This window comes from Triticum aestivum, chromosome 6A (assembly GCF_018294505.1).
Source record: "Triticum aestivum cultivar Chinese Spring chromosome 6A, IWGSC CS RefSeq v2.1, whole genome shotgun sequence".
NCBI lineage: Eukaryota > Viridiplantae > Streptophyta > Magnoliopsida > Poales > Poaceae > Triticum > Triticum aestivum.
In genome coordinates, this window is record NC_057809.1 from 32716221 (window position 1) to 32728471 (window position 12251).

Here is a 12251-nt window from a genome sequence, read left to right on the forward strand (position 1 = left end):
AATTGAAGGAAATATGCCCTAGAGGCAATAATAAAGTTATTATTTATTTCCTTATATCATGATAAATGTTTATTATTCATGCTAGAATTGTATTAACCCGAAACATAATACATGTGTGAATACATAGACAAACAGAGTGTCACTAGTATGCCTCTACTTGACTAGCTTGTTGATCAAAGATGGTTATGCTTCCTAGCCATAGACATGAGTTGTCATTTGATTAACGGGATCACAACATTAGGAGAATGATGTGATTGACATGACCCATTCCGTTAGCTTAGCACCCGATCATTTAGTATGTTGCTATTGCTTTCTTCATGACTTATACATGTTCCTATGACTATGAGATTATGCAACTCCCGTTTGCCGGAGGAACACTTTGTGTGCTACCAAACGTCACAACGTAACTGGGTGATTATAAAGGAGCTCTACAGGTGTCTCCAAAGGTACATGTCGGGTTGGCGTATTTTGAGATTAGGATTTGTCACTCCGATTGTCGGAGAGGTATCTCTGGGCCCTCTCGGTAATGCACATCACTTAAGCCCTGCAAGCATTGCAACTAATGAGTTAGTTGCGGGATGATGTATTACGGAACGAGTAAATAGACTTGCCGGTAACGAGATTGAACTAGGTATTGAGATACCGACGATCGAATCTCGGGCAAGTAACATACCGATGACAAAGGGAACAACGTATGTTGTTATGCGGTCTGACCGATAAAGATCTTCATAGAACATGTGGGAGCCAATATGAGCATCCAGGTTCCGCTATTGGTTATTGACCGGAGATGTGTCTCGGTCATGTCTACATAGTTCTCGAACCCGTAGGGTCCGCACGCTTAACGTTTCGATGACAGTTATATTATGAGTTTATATGTTTTGATGTACCGAAGGTTATCGGAGTCCCGGATGTGATCACGGACATGACGAGGAGTCTCGAAATGGTTGGGACATGAAGATTGATATATTGGAAGCCTACGTTTGGATATCGGAAGTGTTCCGGGTGAAATCGGGATTTTACCGGAGTACCGGGAGGTTACCGGAAGCCCCCGGTAACTTAATGGGCCTTAGTGGGCCTAGGTGGAAGAGAGGAGAGGAGGCAAGGGCTGGCCGCGCGCCCCTCCCCCCTAGTCCGAATAGGACAAGGAGAGGGGGGCGGCGCCCCCCTTCCTTCCTTCTCCTCCACTCCTTCCCCCTCCCAAGTCCTAATCCAACTAGGAAAGGGGGGACATCGGGAGTAGGACTCCTCCGGCGTGCCTCCTCCTATGGCCGGCCGCACCCCCCCTTGCTCCTTTATATACGGGGGCAGGGGGCACCCCAAAGACACAACAATTGATCAATTTGATCTTTTAGCCGTTTGCGGTGCCCCCCTCCACCATAGTCCACCTCGGTAATACTGTAGCGGTGCTTAGGCGAAGCCCTGTGTCGGTAGAACATCAACATCGTCACCACGCCGTCGTGCTGACGAAACTCTCCCTCAACACTCGGCTGGATCGGAGTTCGAGGGACGTCATCGGGCTAAACGTGTGTTGAACTCGGAGGTGCCATACGTTCGGTACTTGATCGGTCGGATCGTGAAGACGTACGACTACATCAACCGCGTTGTGCTCACTCTTCCGCTTTCGGTCTACGAGGGTACGTGGACAATACTCTCCCCTCTCGTTTCTATGCATCACCATGATCTTGCGTGTGCGTAGGAATTTTTTTGAAATTACTACGTTCCCCAACAGTGGCATCCGAGCCTGGTTTTATGCGTAGATGTCATATGCATGAGTAGAACACAAGTGAGTTGTGGGCAATATATGTCATACTGCTTACCAGCATGTCATACTTTGGTTCGGCGGTATTGTTGGATGAAGCGGCCCAGACCGACATTACGCGTACGCCTACGCGAGACTGGTTCTACCGACGTGCTTTACACACAGGTGGCTGGCGGGTGTCTGTTTCTCCAACTTTAGTTGAACCGAGTATGGCTACACCCGGTCCTTGCGAAGGTTAAAACAACACCAACTTGACAAACTATCGTTGTGGTTTTTGATCCGTAGGTAAGAACGGTTCTTGCTAAGCCCGTAGCAGCCACGTAAAATTTGCAACAACAAAGTAGAGGACGTCTAACTTGTTTTTGCAGGCATGTTGTGATGTGATATGATCAAGACATGATGCTAAATTTTATTGTATGAGATGATCATGTTTTGTAACCGAGTTATCGGCAACTGGCAGGAGCCATATGGTTGTTGCTTTATTGTATGCAATGCAATCGCCCTGTAATGCTTTACTTTATCACTAAGCGGTAGCGATAGTCGTAGAAGCATAAGATTAGCGAGAAGACAACGATGTTGTGATGGAGATCAAGGTGTCACGCCGGTGACTATGGTGATCATGGAGGTGCTTCGGAGATGGAGATCACAAGCACAAGATGATGATGGCCATATCATATCACTTATATTGATTGCATGTGATGTTTATCTTTTATGCATCTTATCTTGCTTTGATTGACGGTGGCATTATAAGATGATCTCTCACTAAATATCAAAGTATAAGTGTTCTCCCTGAGTATGCACCATTGCGAAAGTTCTTCGTGCTGAGACACCACGTGATGATCGGGTGTGATAGGCTCTACGTTCAAATACAACGGGTGCAAAACAGTTGCACACGCGGAATACTCAGGTTAAACTTGACGAGCCTAGCATAAAACAGATATGGCCTCGGAACACGAAGACCGAAAGGTCGAGTGTGAATCATATAGTAGATATGATCAACATAGTGATGTTCACCATTGAAACTACTCCATCTCACGTGATGATCGGACATGGTTTAGTTGATTTGGATCACGTGATCACTTAGAGGATTAGAGGGATGTCTATCTAAGTGGGAGTTCTTAAGTAATATGATTAATTGAACTTAAATTTATCATGAACTTAGTACCTGATAGTATCTTGCTTGTCTATGTTGATTGTACATAGATGGCCCGTGTTGTTGTTCCGTTGAATTTTAATGTGTTCCTTGAGAAAGCAAAGTTGAAAGATGATGGTAGCAATTACACGGACTGGGTCCGTAACTTGAGGATTATCCTCATTGCTGCACAGAAGAATTACGTCCTGGAAGCACCGCTGGGTGCCGGGCCTGCTGCAGGAGCAACACCAGATGTTGTGAACGTCTGGCAGAGCAAAGCTGATGACTACTCAATAGTTCAGTGTGCCATGCTTTACGGCTTAGAATTGGGTCTTCAACGACGTTTTGAACGTCATGGAGCATATGAGATGTTCCAGGAGTTGAGGTTAATATTTCAAGCAAATTCCCGGCTTGAGAGATATGAAGTCTCCAATAAGTTCTACAGCTGCAAGATGGAGGAGAATAGTTCTGTCAGTGAGCATATACTCAAGATGTCTGGGTATAATAATCACTTGATTCAACTGGGAGTTAATCTTCCGGATGATAGCGTCATTGACAGAATTCTCCAATCACTGCCACCAAGCTACAAGAGCTTCGTGATGAACTATAACATGCAAGGGATGGATACGACAATTCCCAAGCTCTTCGCAATGCTAAAGGCTGCAGAGGTAGAAATCAAGAAGGAGCATCAAGTGTTGATGGTCAACAAGGCCACTAGTTTCAAGAAAAAGGGCAAAGGGAAGAAGAAGGGGAACTTCAAGAAGAACGGTAAGCAAGTTACTGCTCAAGAGAAGAAACCCCAAGTCTGGACCTAAGCCTAAAACTGAGTGCTTCTACTGCAAGAAAACTGGTCACTGGAAGCGGAACTGCCCCAAGTATTTGGCGGATAAGAAGGATGGCAAGGTGAACAAAGGTATATGTGATATACATGTTATTGATGTGTACCTTACTAATGCTCGCAGTAGCACCAGGGTATTTGATACTGGTTCTGTTGCTAATATTAGCAACTCGAAACAGGGGCTACGGATTAAGCGAAGATCGGCTAAGGACGAGGTGACGATGCGCGTGGGAAATGGTCCCAAAGTTGATGTGATCACGGTCGGCACACTACCTCTACATCTACCTTCGGGATTAGTATTAGACCTGAATAATTGTTATTTGGTGCCAGCATTAAGCATGAACATTATATCTGGATCTTGTTTGATGCGAGACGGTTATTCATTTAAATCAGAGAATAATGGTTGTTCTATTTATATGAGTAATATCTTTTATGGTCATGCACCCTTGAAGAGTGGTCTATTCTTATTGAATCTCGATAGTAGTGACGCACATATTCGTAATGTTGAAGCCAAAAGACGCAGAGTTGATAATGATAGTGCAACTTATTTGTGGCACTGCCGTTTAGGTCATATCAGTGTAAAGCGCATGAAGAAACTCCATACCGATGGACTTTTGGAACCACTTGATTATGAATCACTTGGTACTTGCGAACCGTGCCTCATGGGCAAGATGACTAAAACGCCGTTCTCCGGTACTATGGAGAGAGCAACAGATTTGTTGGAAATCATACATACAGATGTATGTGGTCCGATGAATGTTGAGGCTCGTGGCAGATATCGTTATTTTCTCACCTTCACAGATGACTTAAGCAGATATGGGTATATCTACTTACTGAAACATAAGTCTGAAACATTTGAAAAGTTCAAAGAATTTCAGAGTGAAGTTGAAAATCATCATAACAAGAAAATAAAGTTTCTACGATCTGATCGTGGAGGAGAATATTTGAGTTACGAGTTTGGTGTACATTTGAAACAATACGGAATAGTTTCGCAACTCACGCCACCCGGAACACCACAACGTAATGGTGTGTCCGAACTTCATAATCGTACTTTACTAGATATGGTGCGATCTATGATGTCTCTTACTGATTTACCGCTATCGTTTTGGGGTTATGCTTTAGAGACGGCCGCATTCACGTTAAATAGGGCACCGTCAAAATCCGTTGAGACGACGCCTTATGAACTATGGTTTGGCAAGAAACCAAAGTTGTCATTTCTGAAAGTTTGGGGCTGCGATGCTTATGTGAAAAAGCTTCGACCTGATAAGCTCGAACCCAAATCGGAGAAATGTGTCTTCATAGGATACCCAAAGGAGACTATTGGGTACACCTTCTATCACAGATCCGAAGGCAAGACTTTTGTTGCTAAATTCGGAAACTTTCTAGAGAAGGAGTTTCTCTCGAAAGAAGTGAGTGGGAGGAAAGTAGAACTTGATGAGGTAACTATACCTGCTCCCTTATTGGAAAGTAGTTCATCACAGAAACCGGTTTCTGTGACACCTACACCAATTAGTGAGGAAGTTGATGATGATGATCATGAAACTTCAGATCAAGTTACTACTGAGCCTCGTAGATCAACCAGAGTAAGATCCGCACCAGAGTGGTACGGTAATCCTGTTCTGGAAGTCATGCTACTAGATCATGATGATGTTGGGGAACGTAGTAATTTCGAAAAATTTCCTACGCACACGCAAGATCATGGTGATGCACAGCAACAAGAGGGGAGAGTGTTGTCTACGTACCAACGCAGACCGACTGCGGAAGCGATCACACAACATAGAGGAAGTAGTCGTACGTCTTCTTCCCGATCCGACCGATCCAAGCACCGTTACTCCGGCACCTCCGAGTTCTTAGCACACGTTCAGCTCGATGACGATCCTCGGGCTCCGATCCAGCAAAGCGTCGAGGAAGAGTTCCGTCAGCACGATGGCGTGGTGACGATCTTGATGTACTACCGACGCAGGGCTTCGCCTAAGCACTACAACGATATGATCGAGGTGGAATATGGTGGCAGGGGGCACCGCACACGGCTAAGGAACGATCTCAAGGATCAACTTGTGTGTCTTGGGGTGTCCCCTGCCCCCGTATATAAAGGTTGGAGGGAGGGGGGCTGGCCGGCCAGAGAGAGGGAGGCGCAGGAGGAGTCCTACTCCTACCGGGAGTAGGACTCCCCCCTCCAATCCTATTCCAACTAGGACTCTCAAGAGTGAAAGGAGAGAGAGGGGGGCCGGCCCCTTCTCCTAGTCCTACTAGGACTTGGGGAAGGGGGGGCGCGGCCAGCTGTGGGCTGCCCCTTTTCTCTTTTCCACTAAGGCCCAATAGGCCCATTAGTCTCCCGGGGGGTTCCGGTAACCCTCCCGGTATTCCGGTAAAATCCCGATTTCACCCGGAACACTTCCGATGTCCAAACATAGGCTTCCAATATATCAATCTTTACGTCTCGACCATTTCGAGACTCCTCGTCATGTCCGTGATCTCATCCGGGACTCCGAACAACCTTCGGTACATCAAAATGCATAAACTCATAATAACTGTCATCGTAACGTTAAGCGTGCGGACCCTACGGTTCGAGAACAATGTAGACATGACCGAGACACGTCTCCGGTCAATAACCAATAGCGGGACCTGGATGCCCATATTGGCTCCTACATATTCTACGAAGATCTTTATCGGTCAGACCGCATAACAACATACGTTGTTCCCTTTGTCATCGGTATGTTACTTGCCTGAGATTCGATCGTCGGTATCCAATACCTAGTTCAATCTCGTTACCAGCAAGTCTCTTTACTCGTTCCGTAATACATCATCACACAACTAACATATTAGTTGCAGTGCTTGCAAGGCTTATGTGATGTGCATTACCGAGAGGGCCCAGAGATACCTCTCCGACAATCGGAGTGACAAACCCTAATCTCGAAATACGCCAACCCAACATCTACCATTGGAGACACCTGTAGTACTCCTTTATAATCACCCAGTTACGTTGTGACGTTTGGTAGTACCCAAAGTGTTCCTCCGGTAAACGGGATTTGCATAATCTCATAGTTATAGGAACATGTATAAGTCATGAAGAAAGCAATAGCAACATACTAAACGATCGGGTGCTAAGCTAATGGAATGGGTCATGTCAATCAGATCATTCAACTAATGATGTGACCTCGTTAATCAAATAACAACTCTTTGTTCATGGTTAGGAAACATAACCATCTTTGATTAACGAGCTAGTCAAGTAGAGGCATACTAGTGACACTCTGTTGGTCTATGTATTCACACATGTATTATGTTTCCGGTTAATACAATTCTAGCATGAATAATAAACATTTATCATGATATAAGGAAATAAATAACAACTTTATTATTGCCTCTAGGGCATATTTCCTTCAGTCTCCCACTTGCACTAGAGTCAATAATCTAGTTTACACAGTAATGATTCTAACACCCATGGAGCCTTGGTGTTGATCATGTTTTGCTCGTGGAAGAGGCTTAGTCAACGGGTCTGCAACATTCAGATCCGTATGTATCTTGCAAATCTCTATGTCTCTCACCTGGACTAAATCCCGGATGGAGTTGAAGCGTCTCTTGATGTGTTTGGTTCTTTTGTGAAATCTGGATTCCTTTGCCAAGGCAATTGCACCAGTATTGTCACAGAAGATTTTCATTGGACCCGATGCACTAGGTATGACACCTAGATCGGATATGAACTCCTTCATCCAGACTCCTTCATTTGCTGCTTCCGAAGCAGCTATGTACTCCGCTTCACATGTAGATCCCGCTACGACGCTTTGTTTAGAACTGCACCAACTGACAGCTCCACCGTTTAAAGTAAACACGTATCCGGTTTGCGATTTAGAATCGTCCGGATCAGTGTCAAAGCTTGCATCAACGTAACCTCTTACGGTGAGCTCTTTGTCACCTCCATATACGAGAAACATATCCTTAGTCCTTTTCAGGTATTTCAGGATGTTCTTGACCGCTGTCCAGTGATCCATTCCTGGATTACTTTGGTACCTCCCTGCTAAACTTATAGCAAGGCACACATCAGGTCTGGTACACATCATTGCATACATGATAGAGCCTATGGCTGAAGCATAGGGAACATCTTTCATTTTCTCTCTATCTTCTGCAGTGGTCGGGCATTGAGTCTGACTCAACTTCACACCTTGTAACACAGGCAAGAACCCTTTCTTTGCTTGATCCATTTTGAACTTCTTCAAAATTTTGTCAAGGTATGTGCATTGTGAAAGTCCAATTAAGCGTTTTGATCTATCTCTATAGATCTTTATGCCTAATATGTAAGCAGCTTCCCCGAGGTCTTTCATCGAAATTTTTTTATTCAAGTATCCCTTTATGCTATCCAGAAATTCTATATCATTTCCAATCAGCAATATGTCATCCACATATAATATCAGAAATGCTATAGAGCTCCCACTCACTTTCTTGTAAATACAGGCTTCTCCAAAAGTCTGTATAAAGCCAAATGCTTTGATCACACTATCAAAGCGTTTATTCCAACTCCGAGATGCTTGCACCAGTCCATAAATGGATCGCTGGAGTTTGCATACTTTGTTAGCTCCCTTTGGATTGACAAAACCTTCTGGTTGCATCATATACAACTCTTCTTCCAGAAATCCATTCAGGAATGCAATTTTGACATCCATCTGCCATATTTCATAATCATAAAATGCGGCAATTGCTAACATAATTCTGACGGACTTAAGCATCGCTACGGGTGAGAAGGTCTCATCGTAGTCAACCCCTTGAACTTGTCGAAAACCTTTCGCGACAAGTCGAGCTTTATAGACAGTAATATTACCGTCAGCGTCAGTCTTTTTCTTGAAGATCCATTTATTCTCAATTGCTTGCCGATCATCGGGCAAGTCAACCAAAGTCCATACTTTGTTTTCATACATGGATCCCATCTCAGATTTCATGGCCTCAAGCCACTTTGCGGAATCTGGGCTCACCATCGCTTCTTCATAGTTCGTAGGTTCATCATGATCTAGTAGCATGACTTCCAGAACTGGATTACCGTACCACTCTGGTGCGGATCTCACTCTGGTTGATCTACGTGGTTCAGTAGTATCTTGTCCTGAAGCTTCATGATCATCATCATTAGCTTCCTCACTGATTGGTATAGGTGTCGCAGAAACAGTTTTCTGTGATGTACTATTTTCTAATAAGGGAGCAGGTACAGTTACCTCGTCAAGTTCTACTTTCCTCCCACTCACTTCTTTCGAGAGAAACTCCTTCTCTAGAAAGTTTCCGAATTTAGCAACAAAAGTCTTTCCTTCGGATCTGTGATAGAAGGTGTATCCAATAGTTTCCTTTGGATATCCTATGAAGACACATTTCTCCGATTTGGGTTCGAGTTTATCAGGTTGAAGCTTTTTCACATAAGCATCGCAGCCCCAAACTTTAAGAAACGACAACTTTGGTTTCTTGCCAAACCATAGTTCATAAGGTGTTGTCTCAACGGATTTTGATGGTGCCCTATTTAACGTGAATGCGGCCATCTCTAAAGCATAACCCCAAAACGATAGCGGTAAATCAGTAAGAGACATCATAGATCGCACCATATCTAGTAAAGTACGATTACGACGTTCGGACACACCATTACGCTGTGGTGTTCCGGGTGGCGGGAGTTGCGAAACTATTCCACAATTTTTCAAATGTACACCAAACTCGTAACTCAAATATTCTCCTCCACGATCAGATCGTAGAAACTTTATTTTCTTGTTACGATGATTTTCAACCTCACTCTGAAATTCTTTGAACTTTTCAAATGTTTCAGACTTATGTTTCATTAAGTAGATATACCCATATCTGCTTAAATCATCTGTGAAGGTGAGAAAATAACGATATCCGCCACGAGCCTCAATATTCATCGGACCACATACATCGGTATGTATGATTTCCAATAAATCTGTTGCTCTCTCCATAGTACCGGAGAACGGTGTTTCAGTCATCTTGCCTATGAGGCACGGTTCGCAAGTACCAAGTGATTCATAATCAAGTGGTTCCAAAAGCCCATCAGTATGGAGTTTCTTCATGCGCTTTACACCGATATGACCTAAACGGCAGTGCCACAAATAAGTTGCACTATCATTATTAACTTTGCATCTTTTGGCTTCTACATTATGAATATGTGTATCACTACTATCGAGATTCAACAAGAATAGACCACTCTTCAAAGGTGCATGACCATAAAAGATATTACTCATATAAATAGAACAACCATTATTCTCTGATTTAAATGAATAACCGTCTCGCATCAAACAAGATCCAGATATAATGTTCATGCTCAACGCTGGCACCAAATAACAATTATTTAGGTCTAATATTAATCCCGAAGGTAGATGTAGAGGTAGCGTGCCGACCGCGATCACATCGACTTTGGAACCGTTTCCCACGCGCATCGTCACCTCGTCCTTTGCTAGCGTCCGCTTATTCCGTAGTCCCTGTTTCGAGTTGCAAATATTAGCAACAGAACCAGTATCAAATACCCAGGTGCTACTGCGAGCTCTAGTAAGGTACACATCAATAACATGTATATCACATATACCTTTGTTCACTTTGCCATCCTTCTTATCCGCCAAATACTTGGGGCAGTTCCGCTTCCAGTGACCAGTCTGCTTGCAGTAGAAGCACTCAGTTTCAGGCTTAGGTCCAGACTTGGGTTTCTTCTCCTGAGCAGCAACTTGCTTGCTGTTCTTCTTGAAGTTCCCTTCTTCTTCCCTTTGCCCTTTTTCTTGAAACTAGTGGTTTTGCTAACCATCAACACTTGATGCTCCTTCTTGATTTCTACCTCCGCAGCTTTCAGCATTGCGAAGAGCTCGGGAATAGTCTTGTTCATCCCTTGCATATTATAGTTCATCACGAAGCTCTTGTAGCTTGGTGGCAGTGATTGGAGAATTCTGTCAATGACGCAATCATCTGGAAGATTAACTCCCATCTGAATCAAGTGATTATTATACCCAGACATTTTGAGTATATGCTCACTGACAGAACTGTTCTCCTCCATCTTGCAGCTATAGAACTTATTGGAGACTTCATATCTCTCAATTCGGGCATTTGCTTGAAATATTAACTTCAACTCCTGGAACATCTCATATGCACCATGACGTTCAAAACGTCGTTGAAGTCCCGATTCTAAGCCGTAAAGCATGGCACACTGAACTATCGAGTAGTCATCAGCTTTGCTCTGCCAGACGTTCATAACATCTGGCGTTGCTCCAGCAGCAGGCCTGTCACCCAGCGGTGCTTCCAGGACGTAATTCTTCTGTGCAGCAATGAGGATAATCCTCAGGTTACGGACCCAGTCCGTGTAATTGCTACCATCATCTTTCAACTTTGCTTTCTCAAGGAACGCATTAAAATTTAACGGAACAACAGCACGAGCCATCTATCTACAATCAACATAAACAAGCAAGATACTATCAGGTACTAAGTTCATGATAAGTTTAAGTTCAGTTAATCAAATTACTTAAGAACTCCCACTTAGATAGACATCCCTCTAATCCTCTAAGTGATCACGTGATCCAAATCAACTAAACCATAACCGATCATCACGTGAGATGGAGTAGTTTTCAATGGTGAACATCGTTATGTTGATCATATCTACTATATGATTCACGCTCGACCTTTCGGTCTCCGTGTTCCGAGGCCATATCTGTATATGCTTGGCTCGTCAAGTATAACCTGAGTATTCCGCGTGTGCAACTGTTTTGCACCCGTTGTATTTGAACGTAGAGCCTATCACACCCGATCATCACGTGGTGTCTCAGCACGAAGAACTTTGGCAACGGTGCATACTCAGGGAGAACACTTCTTGATAATTTAGTGAGAGATCATCTTATAATGCTACCGTCAATCAAAGCAAGATAAGATGCATAAAAGGATAAACATCACATGCAATCAATATAAGTGATATGATATGGCCATCATCATCTTGTGCTTGTGATCTCCATCTCCGAAGCACCGTCATGATCACCATCGTCACCGGCGCGACACCTTGATCTCCATCGTAGCATCGTTGTCGTCTCGCCAATCTTATGCTTCCACGACTATCACTACCGCTTAGTAATAAAGTAAAGCATTACATCGCGATTGCATTGCATACAATAAAGCGACAACCATATGGCTCCTGCCAGTTGCCGATAACTCGGTTACAAAACATGATCATCTCATACAATAAAATCAGCATCATGCCTTGACCATATCACATCACAACATGCCCTGCAAAAACAAGTTAGACGTCCTCTACTTTGTTGTTGCAAGTTTTACGTGGCTGCTACGGGCTTAAGTAAGAACTCATCTCACCTACGCATCAAAACCACAACGATAGTTTCGTCAAATAGACTCCGTTTTAACCTTCTCAAGGACCAGGCGTAGTCACACTTGGTTCAACTAAAGTTGGAGAGACAGTGTTCCGCAAGCCATCTATGTGCAAAGCACGTCAAGGGAACCGGTCTCGCGTAAGAGTACGCGTAAGGTTGGTTCGGATCGTCTCACCCAACAATACC